The following is a 20,074-nucleotide window of genomic DNA, read 5'->3' as shown; positions in this document are numbered from 1 at the left end:
ACGTTTAATATAATTCCCAACTTGTTATTGTTTAATTTCCATTATATATACCTCTGAGAGCCCATAAACCAGAGACGACCGGAAGTTCCTTTAATGTTATTGCTCAAATCTGCGTTAGTGCTGGCGATGTATTTTTAGGAGCGTCCATGATGTTGTGAATCGTGGACCAAAACAAGGCAGGTTCGTAGTTTAAGAAATTAATAATAATTTTAAAATAAGTACATCCGTATTTTAGATAATCGAAATTAAATTCAATCGACATTAAATATTTATCAAAGAATTATCGACAAATATTTCGCAAAATGAATTGTCAACAAATGGCCGATAAATATGCATAAAAATAATATGCTATGTTGAACACTTAATTTGCGGCATAAAAACATTTATCATATTGAATATTTATCGATAACTTTCATCTAAAAACTAAACTACATTTTGGAGATAGAATTAATTTATTCTTGGTGTCATGCATTGGACATTACATTTTGCTAGCTCTTGGCCACGTTATCGTTTATTATAATTTAAAACTTATATCCATTACGTTTAATATAATTCACAATTTGTTATTGTTTAATTTCCAATATATATACCATCTGAGAACCCATAAACCAGCGACGACCGGAAGTTCCGTAGATGCTATTGCTTAAATCTGCGTTGGTGCTGGCGATGCATTTTTAGGAGAGTCCAGGATGTTGTGCATCAAGGAACAAAACAAGGCAGGTTCGTAGTTTATGAAATTAATAATAATTTTAAAATAAGTACATCCGTTTTTTTGATAATCAAATAATATTCAATCGACATTAAATATTAATCAAAGAATTATCGACAAATAATTCGCAATATGAATTGTCAACATATGGCCGATAAATATGCATAAAAACAAAATGCTATGTTGAACACTTATTTGCGGCATAAAAACATTTATCATATTGAATATTTATGGATAACTTTCATTTAATAACTAAACTACATTTTGGAAATAGAAATCATTTATTCTTGGTGTCATTCATTGAACATTAAATTGTGTTAGCTATTGGCCACGTTATCGTTTATTATAATTTAAAACTTATATCCATTACGTTTAATATAATTCCCAACTTGTTATGGTTTAATTTCCATTATATTTATCTCTGAGAGCCCATAAACCAGCGTCGACCGGAAGTTCCGTGGATGTTATTGCTTAAATCTGCGTCGGTGCAGGCGATGCATTTTTAGAAGCGTCCCGGATGTTGTGCATCAAGGACCAAAACAAAGCAGGTTCCTAGTTTAAGAAATTAATAATAATTTTAAAATAAGTACATCCGTTTTTTGATAATGAAATTAAATTCAATCGACATTATATATTAATCAAAGAATTATCGACAAATAATTTGCATAAAAATAATATGCTATGTTGAACACTTAATTTGCTGCATAAAAACATTTATCATATTGAATATTTATCGATAACTTTCATCTAATAACTAAACTACATTTTGGAGATAGAATTAATTTATTCTTGGTGTCATGCATTGGACATTACATTTTGCTACCTCTTAGCCACGTTATCGTTTATTATAATTTAAAACTTATATCCATTATGTTTAATATAATTCCCAACTTGTATGGTTTAATTTGCATTATATATACCTCTGAGAGCCTATTAACCAGAGACGACCGGGAGTTCCGTGGATGTTATTGCTTAAATCTGCGTTGGTGCTGGCGATGTATTTTTAGGAGCGTCCAGGATGTTGTGAATCAAGGACCAAAACAAGACAGGTTCACATTGTAAGAAATTAAGTACATCTGTTTTTTTGATACTCGAAATTAAATTCAATCGACATTAAATATTAATCAAAGAATTATCGATAAATAATTCGCAATATGAATTGTCAACAAATGGACGATAAATATGCTATGTTAAACACTTAATTTTATCATATTGAATTTATCATATTGAATATTTATGGATAACTTCCATCTAATAATAATGGAGATAGAATTCATTTATTCTTGGTGTCATGCATTGGACATTACATTTTGTTAGCTCTTGGCCACGTTATCGTTTATAATAATTTAAAACTTATATCCATTACGTTTAATATAATTCCCAACTTGTTATTGTTTAATTTCCATTATATATACCATCTGAGAGCCCATAAACCAGCGACGACCGGAAGTTCCGTGGATGTTATTGCTTAAATCTGCGTCGGTGCAGGCGATGTATTTTTAGGAGCGTCCAGGATGTTGTGCATCAAGGACCAAAACAAAGCAGGATCCTAGTTTAAGAAATTAATAATAATTTTAAAATAAGTACATACGTTTTTTGATAATGAAATTAAATTCAATCGACATTTAATATTAATCAAAGAATTATCGAAAAATAATTCGCAAAATGAATTGTCAACAAATGGCCGATAAATATGCATAAAAATAATATGCTATGTTAAACACTTATTTGCGGCAAAAACACATTTATCATATTGAATATTTATGGATAACTTTCATTTAATAACTAAACTACATTTTGGAAATAGAAATCATTTATTCTTGGTGTCATTCATTGGACATTAAATTTTGTTAGCTATTGGCCACGTTATCGTTTATTATAATTTAAAACATATCCATTACGTTTAATATAATTCCCAACTTGTTATTGTTTAATTTCCATTATATATACCTCTGAGAGCCCATAAACCAGAGACGATCGGAAGTTCCATGGATTTTATTGCTTAAATCTCCGTTGATGCTGGCGATGTATTCTTAGGAGCGTCCAGGATGTTGTGAATCAAAGAACAAAACAAGGCAGGTTTGTAGTTTAAGAAATTAATAATAATTTTAAAATAAGTACATCCGTTTTTTTGATATTCGAAATTTAATTCAATCGACATTAAATATTAATAAAAGAATTATCGACAAATAATTCGCAATATGAATTGTCAACATATGGCCGATAAATATGCATAAAATAAAATGCTATGTTAAACACTTATTTGCTGCATAAAAACATTTATCATATTGAATATTTATGGATAACTTTGATTTAATAACTAAACTACATTTTGGAAATAGAAATCATTTATTCTTGGTGTCATTCATTGAACATTAAATTGTGTTAGCTATTGGCCACGTTATCGTTTATTATAATTTAAAACATATCCATTACGTTTAATATAATTCCCAACTTGTTATTGTTTAATTTCCATTATATATACCTCTGAGAGCCCATAAACCAGAGACGATCGGAAGTTCCATGGATTTTATTGCTTAAATCTCCGTTGATGATGGCGATGTATTCTCAGGAGCGTCCAGGATGTTGTGAATCAAAGAACAAAACAAGGCAGGTTTGTAGTTTAAGAAATTAATAATAATTTTAAAATAAGTACATCCGTTTTTTTGATATTCGAAATTAAATTCAATCGACATTAAATATTAATAAAAGAATTATCGAAAAATAATTCGCAATATGAATTGTCAACATATGGCCGATAAATATGCATAAAAATAAAATGCTATGTTAAACACTTATTTGCTGCATAAAAACATTTATCATATTGAATATTTATGGATAACTTTCAATTAATAACTAAACTACATTTTGGAGATAGAATTCATTTATTCTTGGTGTCATGCATTAGACATTACATTTTGCTAGCTCTTGACCACGTTATCGTTTATTATAATTTAAAACTTATATCCAGCCCATAAACCAGAGACGACCGGAAGTTCCTTTAATGTTATTGCTCAAATCTGCGTTAGTGCTGGCGATGTATTTTTAGGAGCGTCCATGATGTTGTGAATCGTGGACCAAAACAAGGCAGGTTCGTAGTTTAAGAAATTAATAATAATTTTAAAATAAGTACATCCGTATTTTAGATAATCGAAATTAAATTCAATCGACATTAAATATTTATCAAAGAATTATCGACAAATATTTCGCAAAATGAATTGTCAACAAATGGCCGATAAATATGCATAAAAATAATATGCTATGTTGAACACTTAATTTGCGGCATAAAAACATTTATCATATTGAATATTTATCGATAACTTTCATCTAAAAACTAAACTACATTTTGGAGATGGAATTAATTTATTCTTGGTGTCATGCATTGGACATTACATTTTGCTAGCTCTTGGCCACGTTATCGTTTATTATAATTTAAAACTTATATCCATTACGTTTAATATAATTCACAATTTGTTATTGTTTAATTTCCAATATATATACCATCTGAGAACCCATAAACCAGCGACGACCGGAAGTTCCGTAGATGCTATTGCTTAAATCTGCGTTGGTGCTGGCGATGCATTTTTAGGAGAGTCCAGGATGTTGTGCATCAAGGAACAAAACAAGGCAGGTTCGTAGTTTAAGAAATTAATAATAATTTTAAAATAAGTACATCCGTTTTTTTGATAATCAAATAATATTCAATCGACATTAAATATTAATCAAAGAATTATCGACAAATAATTCGCAATATGAATTGTCAACATATGGCCGATAAATATGCATAAAAACAAAATGCTATGTTGAACACTTATTTGCGGCATAAAAACATTTATCATATTGAATATTTATGGATAACTTTCATTTAATAACTAAACTACATTTTGGAAATAGAAATCAATTATTCTTGGTGTCATTCATTGGACATTACATTTTGCTAGCTCTTGGCCACGTTATCGTTTATTATAATTTAAAACTTATATCCATTACGTTTAATATAATTCCCAATTTGTTATTGTTTAATTTCCATTATATATACCTTTGAGAGCCCATAAACCAGAGACGACCGGAAGTTCCGTTAATGTTATTGCTCAAATCTGCGTTAGTGCTGGCGATGTATTTTTAGGAGCGTCCAGGATGTTGTGAATTGAGGACCAAAACAAGGCGCAGGTTCGCATTGTAAGAAATTAAGTACATCTGTTTTTTTGGCCGATATGAATGCATAAAAACAATTTGATATGGTGAACACTTAATTTGCTGCATAAAAACATTTATCATATTGAATATTTATCGATAACTTTCATCTAATAACTAAACAACATATTCAAGATAGAATTAATTTATTCTTGGTGTCATTCATTGGACATTACATTTTGCTAGCTCTTGGCCACGTTATCGTTTATTATAATTTAAAACTTATATCCATTACGTTTAATATAATTCCCATCTTGTTATGTTTTAATTTCCATTATATATACCTTCTGAGAGCCCATAAACCAGAGACGACCGGAAGTTCCGTGGATGTTATTGCTTAAATCTGCGTTGGTGCTGGCGATGCATTATTAGGAGAGTCCAGGATGTTGTGAAACAAGGACCAAAACAAGGCAGGTTCACATTGTAAGAAATTAAGTACATCTGTTTTTTTGATACTCGAAATTAAATTCAATCGACATTAAATATTAATCAAAGAATTATCGATAAATAATTCGCAATATGAATTGTCAACAAATGGACGATAAATATGCTATGTTAAACACTTAATTTTATCATATTGAATTTATCATATTGAATATTTATGGATAACTTCCATCTAATAACTAAAGTACATTTTGGAGATAGAATTCATTTATTCTTGGTTCATGCATTGGACATTTCATCTTTTTACTAGCTCTTGGCCACGTTATCGTTTATAATAATTTAAAAATTATATCCATTACGTTTAATATAATTCCCAACTTGTTATTGTTTAATTTCCATTATATATACCATCTGAGAGCCCATAAACCAGCGACGACCGGAAGTTCCGTGGATGTTATTGCTTAAATCTGCGTCGGTGCAGGCGATGTATTTTTAGGAGCGTCCAGGATGTTGTGCATCAAGGACCAAAACAAAGCAGGATCCTAGTTTAAGAAATTAATAATAATTTTAAAATAAGTACATACGTTTTTTGATAATGAAATTAAATTCAATCGACATTTAATATTAATCAAAGAATTATCGAAAAATAATTCGCAAAATGAATTGTCAACAAATGGCCGATAAATATGCATAAAAATAATATGCTATGTTAAACACTTATTTGCGGCAAAAAAACATTTATCATATTGAATATTTATGGATAACTTTCATTTAATAACTAAACTACATTTTGGAAATAGAAATCATTTATTCTTGGTGTCATTCATTGGACATTAAATTTTGTTAGCTATTGGCCACGTTATCGTTTATTAAAATTTAAAACATATCCATTACGTTTAATATAATTCCCAACTTGTTATTGTTTAATTTCCATTATATATACCTCTGAGAGCCCATAAACCAGAGACGATCGGAAGTTCCATGGATTTTATTGCTTAAATCTCCGTTGATGCTGGCGATGTATTCTTAGGAGCGTCCAGGATGTTGTGAATCAAAGAACAAAACAAGGCAGGTTCATAGTTTAAGAACTTAATAATAATTTTAAAATAAGTACATCCGTTTTTTTGATTTTCGAAATTTAATTCAATCGACATTAAATATTAATAAAAGAATTATCGACAAATAATTCGCAATATGAATTGTCAACATATGGCCGATAAATATGCATAAAAATAAAATGCTATGTTAAACACTTATTTGCTGCATAAAAACATTTATCATATTGAATATTTATGGATAACTTTGATTTAATAACTTAACTACATTTTGGAAATAGAAATCATTTATTCTTGGTGTCATTCATTGAACATTAAATTGTGTTAGCTATTGGCCACGTTATCGTTTATTATAATTTAAAACATATCCATTACGTTTAATATAATTCCCAACTTGTTATTGTTTAATTTCCATTATATATACCTCTGAGAGCCCATAAACCAGAGACGATCGGAAGTTCCATGGATTTTATTGCTTAAATCTCCGTTGATGCTGGCGATGTATTCTCAGGAGCGTCCAGGATGTTGTGAATCAAAGAACAAAACAAGGCAGGTTTGTAGTTTAAGAAATTAATAATAATTTTAAAATAAGTACATCCGTTTTTTTGATATTCGAAATTAAATTCAATCGACATTAAATATTAATAAAAGAATTATCGAAAAATAATTCGCAATATGAATTGTCAACATATGGCCGATAAATATGCATAAAAATAAAATGCTATGTTAAACACTTATTTGCTGCATAAAAACATTTATCATATTGAATATTTATGGATAACTTTCATTTAATAACTAAACTACATTTTGGAAATAGAAATCATTTATTCTTGGTGTCATTCATTGAACATTAAATTGTGTTAGCTATTGGCCACGTTATCGTTTATTATAATTTAAAACATATCCATTACGTTTAATATAATTCCCAACTTGTTATTGTTTAATTTCCATTATATATACCTCTGAGAGCCCATAAACCAGAGACTTTCGGAAGTTCCATGGATTTTATTGCTTAAATCTCCGTTGATGCTGGCGATGTATTCTTAGGAGCGTCCAGGATGTTGTGAATCAAAGAACAAAACAAAGCAGGTTCCTAGTTTAAGAAATTAATAATAATTTTAAAATAAGTACATACGTTTTTTGATAATGAAATTAAATTCAATCGACATTTAATATTAATCAAAGAATTATCGAAAAATAATTCGCAAAATGAATTGTCAACAAATGGCCGATAAATATGCATAAAAATAATATGCTATGTTGAACACTTTTTTGCTGCATAAAAACATTTATCATATTGAATATTTATGGATAACTTTCATTTAATAACTAAACTACATTTTGGAAATAGAAATAATTTATTCTTGGTGTCATTCATTGGACATTAAATTTTGTTAGCTATTGGCCACGTTATCGTTTATTATAATTTAAAACATATCCATTACGTTTAATATAATTCCCAACTTGTTATTGTTTAATTTCCATTATATATACCTCTGAGAGCCCATAAACCAGAGACGATCGGAAGTTCCATGGATTTTATTGCTTAAATCTCCGTTGATAATGGCGATGTATTCTTAGGAGCGTCCAGGATGTTGTGAATCAAAGAACAAAACAAAGCAGGTTCCTAGTTTAAGAAATTAATAATAATTTTAAAATAAGTACATCCGTTTTTTTGATATTCGAAATTAAATTCAATCGACATTAAATATTAATAAATGAATTATCGACAAATAATTCGCAATATGAATTGTCAACATATGGCCGATAAATATGCATAAAAACAAAATGCTATGTTAAACACTTATTTGCTGCATAAAAACATTTATCATATTGAATATTTATCGATAACTTTCATCTAATAACTAAACTACATTTTCGAGATAGAATTAATTTATTCTTGGTGTCATTCATTGGACATTAAATTTTGTTAGCTATTGGCCACGTTATCGTTTATTATAATTTAAAACATATCCATTACGTTTAATATAATTCCCAACTTGTTATTGTTTAATTTCCATTATATATACCTCTGAGAGCCCATAAACCAGAGACGATCGGAAGTTCCATGGATTTTTTTTTTATTGCTTAAATCTCCGTTGATGCTGGCTATGTATTCTTAGGAGCGTCTAGGATGTTGTGAATCAAAGAACAAAACAAGGCAGGTTTATAGTTTAAGAAATTAATAATAATTTTAAAATAAGTACATCCGTTTTTTTGATAATCGAAATTAAATTCAATCGACATTAAATATTTATCAAAGAATTATCGACAAATAACTCGCAATATGAATTGTCAACAAATGGCCGATAAATATGCATAAAAACAAAATGCTAATTTGAACACTTAATTTGCTGCATAAAAACATTTATCATATTGAATATTTATGGATAACTTTCATTTAATAACTAAACTACATTTTGGAAATAGAAATCATTTATTCTTGGTGTCATTCATTGAACATTAAATTGTGTTAGCTATTGGTCACGTTATCGTTTATTATAATTTAAAACTTATATCCATTACGTTTAATATAATTCCCAACTTGTTATGGTTTAATTTCCATTATATTTATCTCTGAGAGCCCATAAACCAGCGTCGACCGGAAGTTCCGTGGATGTTATTGCTTAAATCTGCGTCGGTGCAGGCGATGCATTTTTAGAAGCGTCCCGGATGTTGTGCATCCAGGACCAAAACAAAGCAGGTTCCTAGTTTAAGAAATTAATAATAATTTTAAAATAAGTACATCCGTTTTTTGATAATGAAATTAAATTCAATCGACATTATATATTAATCAAAGAATTATCGACAAATAATTTGCATAAAAATAATATGCTATGTTGAACACTTAATTTGCTGCATAAAAACATTTATCATATTGAATATTTATCGATAACTTTCATCTAATAATTAAACTACATTTGGAGATAGAATTAATTTATTCTTGGTGTCATGCATTGGACATTACATTTTGCTACCTCTTAGCCACGTTATCGTTTATTATAATTTAAAACTTATATCCATTATGTTTAATATAATTCCCACTTGTATGGTTTAATTTGCATTATATATACCTCTGAGAGCCTATTAACCAGAGACGACCAGGAGTTCCGTGGATGTTATTGCTTAAATCTGCGTTGGTGCTGGCGATGTATTTTTAGGAGCGTCCAGGATGTTGTGAATCAAGGACCAAAACAAGGCAGGTTCACATTGTAAGAAATTAAGTACATCTGTTTTTTTGATACTCGAAATTAAATTCAATCGACATTAAATATTAATCAAAGAATTATCGATAAATAATTCGCAATATGAATTGTCAACAAATGGACGATAAATATGCTATGTTAAACACTTAATTTTATCATATTGAATTTATCATATTGAATATTTATGGATAACTTCCATCTAATAACTAAAGTACATTTTGGAGATAGAATTCATTTATTCTTGGTTCATGCATTGGACATTTCATCTTTTTACTAGCTCTTGGCCACGTTATCGTTTATAATAATTTAAAAATTATATCCATTACGTTTAATATAATTCCCAACTTGTTATTGTTTAATTTCCATTATATATACCATCTGAGAGCCCATAAACCAGCGACGACCGGAAGTTCCGTGGATGTTATTGCTTAAATCTGCGTCGGTGCAGGCGATGTATTTTTAGGAGCGTCCAGGATGTTGTGCATCAAGGACCAAAACAAAGCAGGATCCTAGTTTAAGAAATTAATAATAATTTTAAATAAGTACATACGTTTTTTGATAATGAAATTAAATTCAATCGACATTTAATATTAATCAAAGAATTATCGAAAAATAATTCGCAAATGAATTGTCAACAAATGGCCGATAAATATGCATAAAAATAATATGCTATGTTAAACACTTATTTGCGGCAAAAAAACATTTATCATATTGAATATTTATGGATAACTTTCATTTAATAACTAAACTACATTTTGGAAATAGAAATCATTTATTCTTGGTGTCATTCATTGGACATTAAATTTTGTTAGCTATTGGCCACGTTATCGTTTATTAAAATTTAAAACATATCCATTACGTTTAATATAATTCCCAACTTGTTATTGTTTAATTTCCATTATATATACCTCTGAGAGCCCATAAACCAGAGACGATCGGAAGTTCCATGGATTTTATTGCTTAAATCTCCGTTGATGCTGGCGATGTATTCTTAGGAGCGTCCAGGATGTTGTGAATCAAAGAACAAAACAAGGCAGGTTTGTAGTTTAAGAAATTAATAATAATTTTAAAATAAGTACATCCGTTTTTTTGATATTCGAAATTAAATTCAATCGACATTAAATATTAATAAAAGAATTATCGAAAAATAATTCGCAATATGAATTGTCAACATATGGCCGATAAATATGCATAAAAATAAATGCTATGTTAAACACTTATTTGCTGCATAAAAACATTTATCATATTGAATATTTATGGATAACTTTCATTTAATAACTAAACTACATTTTGGAAATAGAAATCATTTATTCTTGGTGTCATTCATTGAACATTAATTGTGTTAGCTATTGGCCACGTTATCGTTTATTATAATTTAAAACATATCCATTACGTTTAATATAATTCCCAACTTGTTATTGTTTAATTTCCATTATATATACCTCTGAGAGCCCATAAACCAGAGACTTTCGGAAGTTCCATGGATTTTATTGCTTAAATCTCCGTTGATGCTGGCGATGTATTCTTAGGAGCGTCCAGGATGTTGTGAATCAAAGAACAAAACAAAGCAGGTTCCTAGTTTAAGAAATTAATAATAATTTTAAAATAAGTACATACGTTTTTTGATAATGAAATTAAATTCAATCGACATTTAATATTAATCAAAGAATTATCGAAAAATAATTCGCAAAATGAATTGTCAACAAATGGCCGATAAATATGCATAAAAATAATATGCTATGTTGAACACTTTTTTGCTGCATAAAAACATTTATCATATTGAATATTTATGGATAACTTTCATTTAATAACTAAACTACATTTTGGAAATAGAAATAATTTATTCTTGGTGTCATTCATTGGACATTAAATTTGTTAGCTATTGGCCACGTTATCGTTTATTATAATTTAAAACATATCCATTACGTTTAATATAATTCCCAACTTGTTATTGTTTAATTTCCATTATATATACCTCTGAGAGCCCATAAACCAGAGACGATCGGAAGTTCCATGGATTTTATTGCTTAAATCTCCGTTGATAATGGCGATGTATTCTTAGGAGCGTCCAGGATGTTGTGAATCAAAGAACAAAACAAAGCAGGTTCCTAGTTTAAGAAATTAATAATAATTTTAAAATAAGTACATCCGTTTTTTTGATATTCGAAATTAAATTCAATCGACATTAAATATTAATAAATGAATTATCGACAAATAATTCGCAATATGAATTGTCAACATATGGCCGATAAATATGCATAAAAACAAAATGCTATGTTAAACACTTATTTGCTGCATAAAAACATTTATCATATTGAATATTTATCGATAACTTTCATCTAATAACTAAACTACATTTTCGAGATAGAATTAATTTATTCTTGGTGTCATTCATTGGACATTAAATTTTGTTAGCTATTGGCCACGTTATCGTTTATTATAATTTAAAACATATCCATTACGTTTAATATAATTCCCAACTTGTTATTGTTTAATTTCCATTATATATACCTCTGAGAGCCCATAAACCAGAGACGATCGGAAGTTCCATGGATTTTTTTTTTATTGCTTAAATCTCCGTTGATGCTGGCTATGTATTCTTAGGAGCGTCTAGGATGTTGTGATCAAAGAACAAAACAAGGCAGGTTTATAGTTTAAGAAATTAATAATAATTTTAAAATAAGTACATCCGTTTTTTTGATAATCGAAATTAAATTCAATCGACATTAAATATTTATCAAAGAATTATCGACAAATAACTCGCAATATGAATTGTCAACAAATGGCCGATAAATATGCATAAAAACAAAATGCTAATTTGAACACTTAATTTGCTGCATAAAAACATTTATCATATTGAATATTTATGGATAACTTCATTTAATAACTAAACTACATTTGGAAATAGAAATCATTTATTCTTGGTGTCATTCATTGAACATTAAATTGTGTTAGCTATTGGTCACGTTATCGTTTATTATAATTTAAAACTTATATCCATTACGTTTAATATAATTCCCAACTTGTTATGGTTTAATTTCCATTATATTTATCTCTGAGAGCCATAAACCAGCGTCGACCGGAAGTTCCGTGGATGTTATTGCTTAAATCTGCGTCGGTGCAGGCGATGCATTTTTAGAAGCGTCCGGATGTTGTGCATCCAGGACCAAAACAAAGCAGGTTCCTAGTTTAAGAAATTAATAATAATTTTAAAATAAGTACATCCGTTTTTTGATAATGAAATTAAATTCAATCGACATTATATATTAATCAAAGAATTATCGACAAATAATTTGCATAAAAATAATATGCTATGTTGAACACTTAATTTGCTGCATAAAAACATTTATCATATTGAATATTTATCGATAACTTTCATCTAATAATTAAACTACATTTGGAGATAGAATTAATTTATTCTTGGTGTCATGCATTGGACATTACATTTTGCTACCTCTTAGCCACGTTATCGTTTATTATAATTTAAAACTTATATCCATTATGTTTAATATAATTCCCAACTTGTATGGTTTAATTTGCATTATATATACCTCTGAGAGCCTATTAACCAGAGACGACCGGAAGTTCCGTGGATGTTATTGCTTAAATCTGCGTTGGTGCAGGCGATGTATTTTTAGGAGCGTCCAGGATGTTGTGAATCAAGGACCAAAACAAGGCAGGTTCACATTGTAAGAAATTAAGTACATCTGTTTTTTTGATACTCGAAATTAAATTCAATCGACTTAAAATATTAATCAAAGAATTATCGACAAATAATTCGCAATATGAATTGTCAACAAATGGACGATAAATATGCTATGTTAAACACTTAATTTTATCATATTGAATTTATCATATTGAATATTTATGGATAACTTCCATCTAATAACTAAAGTACATTTTGGAGATAGAATTCATTTATTCTTGGTGTCATGCATTAGACATTACATTTTGCTAGCTCTTGACCACGTTATCGTTTATTATAATTTAAAACTTATATCCAGCCCATAAACCAGAGACGACCGGAAGTTCCTTTAATGTTATTGCTCAAATCTGCGTTAGTGCTGGCGATGTATTTTTAGGAGCGTCCATGATGTTGTGAATCGTGGACCAAAACAAGGCAGGTTCGTAGTTTAAGAAATTAATAATAATTTTAAAATAAGTACATCCGTATTTTAGATAATCGAAATTAAATTCAATCGACATTAAATATTTATCAAAGAATTATCGACAAATATTTCGCAAAATGAATTGTCAACAAATGGCCGATAAATATGCATAAAAATAATATGCTATGTTGAACACTTAATTTGCGGCATAAAAACATTTATCATATTGAATATTTATCGATAACTTTCATCTAAAAACTAAACTACATTTTGGAGATGGAATTAATTTATTCTTGGTGTCATGCATTGGACATTACATTTTGCTAGCTCTTGGCCACGTTATCGTTTATTATAATTTAAAACTTATATCCATTACGTTTAATATAATTCACAATTTGTTATTGTTTAATTTCCAATATATATACCATCTGAGAACCCATAAACCAGCGACGACCGGAAGTTCCGTAGATGCTATTGCTTAAATCTGCGTTGGTGCTGGCGATGCATTTTTAGGAGAGTCCAGGATGTTGTGCATCAAGGAACAAAACAAGGCAGGTTCGTAGTTTAAGAAATTAATAATAATTTTAAAATAAGTACATCCGTTTTTTGATAATGAAATTAAATTCAATCGACATTATATATTAATCAAAGAATTATCGACAAATAATTTGCATAAAAATAATATGCTATGTTGAACACTTAATTTGCTGCATAAAAACATTTATCATATTGAATATTTATCGATAACTTTCATCTAATAACTAAACTACATTTTGGAGATAGAATTAATTTATTCTTGGTGTCATGCATTGAACATTACATTTTGCTACCTCTTAGCCACGTTATCGTTTATTATAATTTAAAACTTATATCCATTATGTTTAATATAATTCCCAACTTGTATGGTTTAATTTGCATTATATATACCTCTGAGAGCCTATTAACCAGAGACGACCAGGAGTTCCGTGGATGTTATTGCTTAAATCTGCGTCGGTGCAGGCGATGCATTTTTAGAAGCGCCCCGGATGTTGTGCATCAAGGACCAAAACAAAGCAGGTTCCTAGTTTAAGAAATTAATAATAATTTTAAAATAAGTACATCCGTTTTTTGATAATGAAATTAAATTCAATCGACATTATATATTAATCAAAGAATTATCGACAAATAATTTGCATAAAATAATATGCTATGTTGAACACTTAATTTGCTGCATAAAAACATTTATCATATTGAATATTTATCGATAACTTTCATCTAATAACTAAACTACATTTTGGAGATAGAATTAATTTATTCTTGGTGTCATGCATTGAACATTACATTTTGCTACCTCTTAGCCACGTTATCGTTTATTATAATTTAAAACTTATATCCATTATGTTTAATATAATTCCAACTTGTATGGTTTAATTTGCATTATATATACCTCTGAGAGCCTATTAACCAGAGACGACCAGGAGTTCCGTGGATGTTATTGCTTAAATCTGCGTCGGTGCAGGCGATGCATTTTTAGAAGCGTCCCGGATGTTGTGCATCAAGGACCAAAACAAAGCAGGTTCCTAGTTTAAGAAATTAATAATAATTTTAAAATAAGTACATCCGTTTTTTGATAATGAAATTAAATTCAATCGACATTATATATTAATCAAAGAATTATCGACAAATAATTTGCATAAAAATAATATGCTATGTTGAACACTTAATTTGCTGCATAAAAACATTTATCATATTGAATATTTATGGATAACTTTCATTTAATAACTAAACTACATTTTGGAAATAGAAATCATTTATTCTTGGTGTCATTCATTGAACATTAAATTGTGTTAGCTATTGGCCACGTTATCGTTTATTATAATTTAAAACTTATATCCATTACGTTTAATATAATTCCCAACTTGTTATGGTTTAATTTCCATTATATTTACTCTGAGAGCCCATAAACCAGCGTCGACCGGAAGTTCCGTGGATGTTATTGCTTAAATCTGCGTCGGTGCAGGCGATGCATTTTTAGAAGCGTCCCGGATGTTGTGCATCAAGGACCAAAACAAAGCAGGTTCCTAGTTTAAGAAATTAATAATAATTTTAAAATAAGTACATCCGTTTTTTGATAATGAAATTAAATTCAATCGACATTATATATTAATCAAAGAATTATCGACAAATAATTTGCATAAAAATAATATGCTATGTTGAACACTTAATTTGCTGCATAAAAACATTTATCATATTGAATATTTATCGATAACTTTCATCTAATAACTAAACTACATTTTGGAGATAGAATTAATTTATTCTTGGTGTCATGCATTGGACATTACATTTTGCTACCTCTTAGCCACGTTATCGTTTATTATAATTTAAAACTTATATCCATTATGTTTAATATAATTCCCAACTTGTATGGTTTAATTTGCATTATATATACCTCTGAGAGCCTATTAACCAGAGACGACCAGGAGTTCCGTGGATGTTATTGCTTAAATCTGCGTTGGTGCTGGCGATGTATTTTTAGGAGCGTCCAGGATGTTGTGAATCAAGGACCAAAACAAGGCAGGTTCACATTGTAAGAAATTAAGTACATCTGTTTTTTTGATACTCGAAATTAAATTCAATCGACATTAAATATTAATCAATGAATTATCGATAAATAATTCGCAATATGAATTGTCAACAAATGGACGATAAATATGCTATGTTAAACACTTAATTTTATCATATTGAATTTATCATATTGAATATTTATGGATAACTTCCATCTAATAACTAAAGTACATTTTGGAGATAGAATTCATTTATTCTTGGTGTCATGCATTGGACATTTCATCTTTTTACTAGCTCTTGGCCACGTTATCGTTTATAATAATTTAAAACTTATATCCATTACGTTTAATATAATTCCCAACTTGTTATTGTTTAATTTCCATTATATATACCATCTGAGAGCCCATAAACCAGCGACGACCGGAAGTTCCGTGGATGTTATTGCTTAAATCTGCGTCGGTGCAGGCGATGTATTTTTAGGAGCGTCCAGGATGTTGTGCATCAAGGACCAAAACAAAGCAGGATCCTAGTTTAAGAAATTAATAATAATTTTAAAATAAGTACATACGTTTTTTGATAATGAAATTAAATTCAATCGACATTTAATATTAATCAAAGAATTATCGAAAAATAATTCGCAAAATGAATTGTCAACAAATGGCCGATAAATATGCATAAAAATAATATGCTATGTTAAACACTTATTTGCGGCAAAAAAACATTTATCATATTGAATATTTATGGATAACTTTCATTTAATAACTAAACTACATTTTGGAAATAGAAATCATTTATTCTTGGTGTCATTCATTGGACATTAAATTTTGTTAGCTATTGGCCACGTTATCGTTTATTATAATTTAAAACATATCCATTACGTTTAATATAATTCCCAACTTGTTATTGTTTAATTTCCATTATATATACCTCTGAGAGCCCATAAACCAGAGACGATCGGAAGTTCCATGGATTTTATTGCTTAAATCTCCGTTGATGTTGGCGATGTATTCTTAGGAGCGTCCAGGATGTTGTGAATCAAAGAACAAAACAAAGCAGGTTCCTAGTTTAAGAAATTAATAATAATTTTAAAATAAGTACATACGTTTTTTGATAATGAAATTAAATTCAATCGACATTTAATATTAATCAAAGAATTATCGAAAAATAATTCGCAAAATGAATTGTCAACAATTGGCCGATAAATATGCATAAAAATAATATGCTATGTTGAACACTTTTTTGCTGCATAAAAACATTTATCATATTGAATATTTATGGATAACTTTCATTTAATAACTAAACTACATTTTGGAAATAGAAATAATTTATTCTTGGTGTCATTCATTGGACATTAAATTTTGTTAGCTATTGGCCACGTTATCGTTTATTAAAATTTAAAACATATCCATTACGTTTAATATAATTCCCAACTTGTTATTGTTTAATTTCCATTATATATACCTCTGAGAGCCCATAAACCAGAGACGATCGGAAGTTCCATGGATTTTATTGCTTAAATCTCCGTTGATGCTGGCGATGTATTCTTAGGAGCGTCCAGGATGTTGTGAATCAAAGAACAAAACAAGGCAGGTTCATAGTTTAAGAAATTAATAATAATTTTAAAATAAGTACATCCGTTTTTTTGATTTTCGAAATTTAATTCAATCGACATTAAATATTAATAAAAGAATTATCGACAAATAATTCGCAATATGAATTGTCAACATATGGCCGATAAATATGCATAAAAATAAAATGCTATGTTAAACACTTATTTGCTGCATAAAAACATTTATCATATTGAATATTTATGGATAACTTTGATTTAATAACTTAACTACATTTTGGAAATAGAAATCATTTATTCTTGGTGTCATTCATTGAACATTAAATTGTGTTAGCTATTGGCCACGTTATCGTTTATTATAATTTAAAACATATCCATTACGTTTAATATAATTCCCAACTTGTTATTGTTTAATTTCCATTATATATACCTCTGAGAGCCCATAAACCAGAGACGATCGGAAGTTCCATGGATTTTATTGCTTAAATCTCCGTTGATGCTGGCGATGTATTCTCAGGAGCGTCCAGGATGTTGTGAATCAAAGAACAAAACAAGGCAGGTTTGTAGTTTAAGAAATTAATAATAATTTTAAAATAAGTACATCCGTTTTTTTGATATTCGAAATTAAATTCAATCGACATTAAATATTAATAAAAGAATTATCGAAAAATAATTCGCAATATGAATTGTCAACATATGGCCGATAAATATGCATAAAAATAAAATGCTATGTTAAACACTTATTTGCTGCATAAAAACATTTATCATATTGAATATTTATGGATAACTTTCATTTAATAACTAAACTACATTTTGGAAATAGAAATCATTTATTCTTGGTGTCATTCATTGAACATTAAATTGTGTTAGCTATTGGCCACGTTATCGTTTATTATAATTTAAAACATATCCATTACGTTTAATATAATTCCCAACTTGTTATTGTTTAATTTCCATTATATATACCTCTGAGAGCCCATAAACCAGAGACGATCGGAAGTTCCATGGATTTTATTGCTTAAATCTCCGTTGATGCTGGCGATGTATTCTTAGGAGCGTCCAGGATGTTGTGAATCAAAGAACAAAACAAAGCAGGTTCCTAGTTTAAGAAATTAATAATAATTTTAAAATAAGTACATACGTTTTTTGATAATGAAATTAAATTCAATCGACATTTAATATTAATCAAAGAATTATCGAAAATTAATTCGCAAAATGAATTGTCAACAAATGGCCGATAAATATGCATAAAAATAATATGCTATGTTGAACACTTTTTTGCTGCATAAAAACATTTATCATATTGAATATTTATGGATAACTTTCATTTAATAACTAAACTACATTTTGGAAATAGAAATAATTTATTCTTGGTGTCATTCATTGGACATTAAATTTTGTTAGCTATTGGCCACGTTATCGTTTATTATAATTTAAAACATATCCATTACGTTTAATATAATTCCCAACTTGTTATTGTTTAATTTCCATTATATATACCTCTGAGAGCCCATAAACCAGAGACGATCGGAAGTTCCATGGATTTTATTGCTTAAATCTCCGTTGATAATGGCGATGTATTCTTAGGAGCGTCCAGGATGTTGTGAATCAAAGAACAAAACAAAGCAGGTTCCTAGTTTAAGAAATTAATAATAATTTTTAAATAAGTACATCCGTTTTTTTGATATTCGAAATTAAATTCAATCGACATTAAATATTAATAAAAGAATTATCGACAAATAATTCGCAATATGAATTGTCAACATATGGCCAATAAATATGCATAAAAACAAAATGCTATGTTAAACACTTATTTGCTGCATAAAAACATTTATCATATTGAATATTTATCGATAACTTTCATCTAATAACTAAACTACATTTTCGAGATAGAATTAATTTATTCTTGGTGTCATTCATTGGACATTAAATTTTGTTAGCTATTGGCCACGTTATCGTTTATTATAATTTAAAACATATCCATTACGTTTAATATAATTCCCAACTTGTTATTGTTTAATTTCCATTATATATACCTCTGAGAGCCCATAAACCAGAGACGATCGGAAGTTCCATGGATTTTTTTTTTATTGCTTAAATCTCCGTTGATGCTGGCTATGTATTCTTAGGAGCGTCTAGGATGTTGTGAATCAAAGAACAAAACAAGGCAGGTTTATAGTTTAAGAAATTCAGTCGAGTTTATGCGTTCAATTAGTACGGTCGTGTCAGCTTCAAATCTAAACCGAAGAGTGATCTTCAACTTCTTTTGCTTGTGCTTATCAGTGCGCAATCTATTTTTAGACACC

This window comes from Drosophila santomea, unplaced genomic scaffold, assembly GCF_016746245.2.
Source record: "Drosophila santomea strain STO CAGO 1482 unplaced genomic scaffold, Prin_Dsan_1.1 Segkk15_quiver_pilon_scaf, whole genome shotgun sequence".
Lineage (NCBI taxonomy): Eukaryota > Metazoa > Arthropoda > Insecta > Diptera > Drosophilidae > Drosophila > Drosophila santomea.
This window is presented reverse-complemented; position numbering follows the sequence as displayed.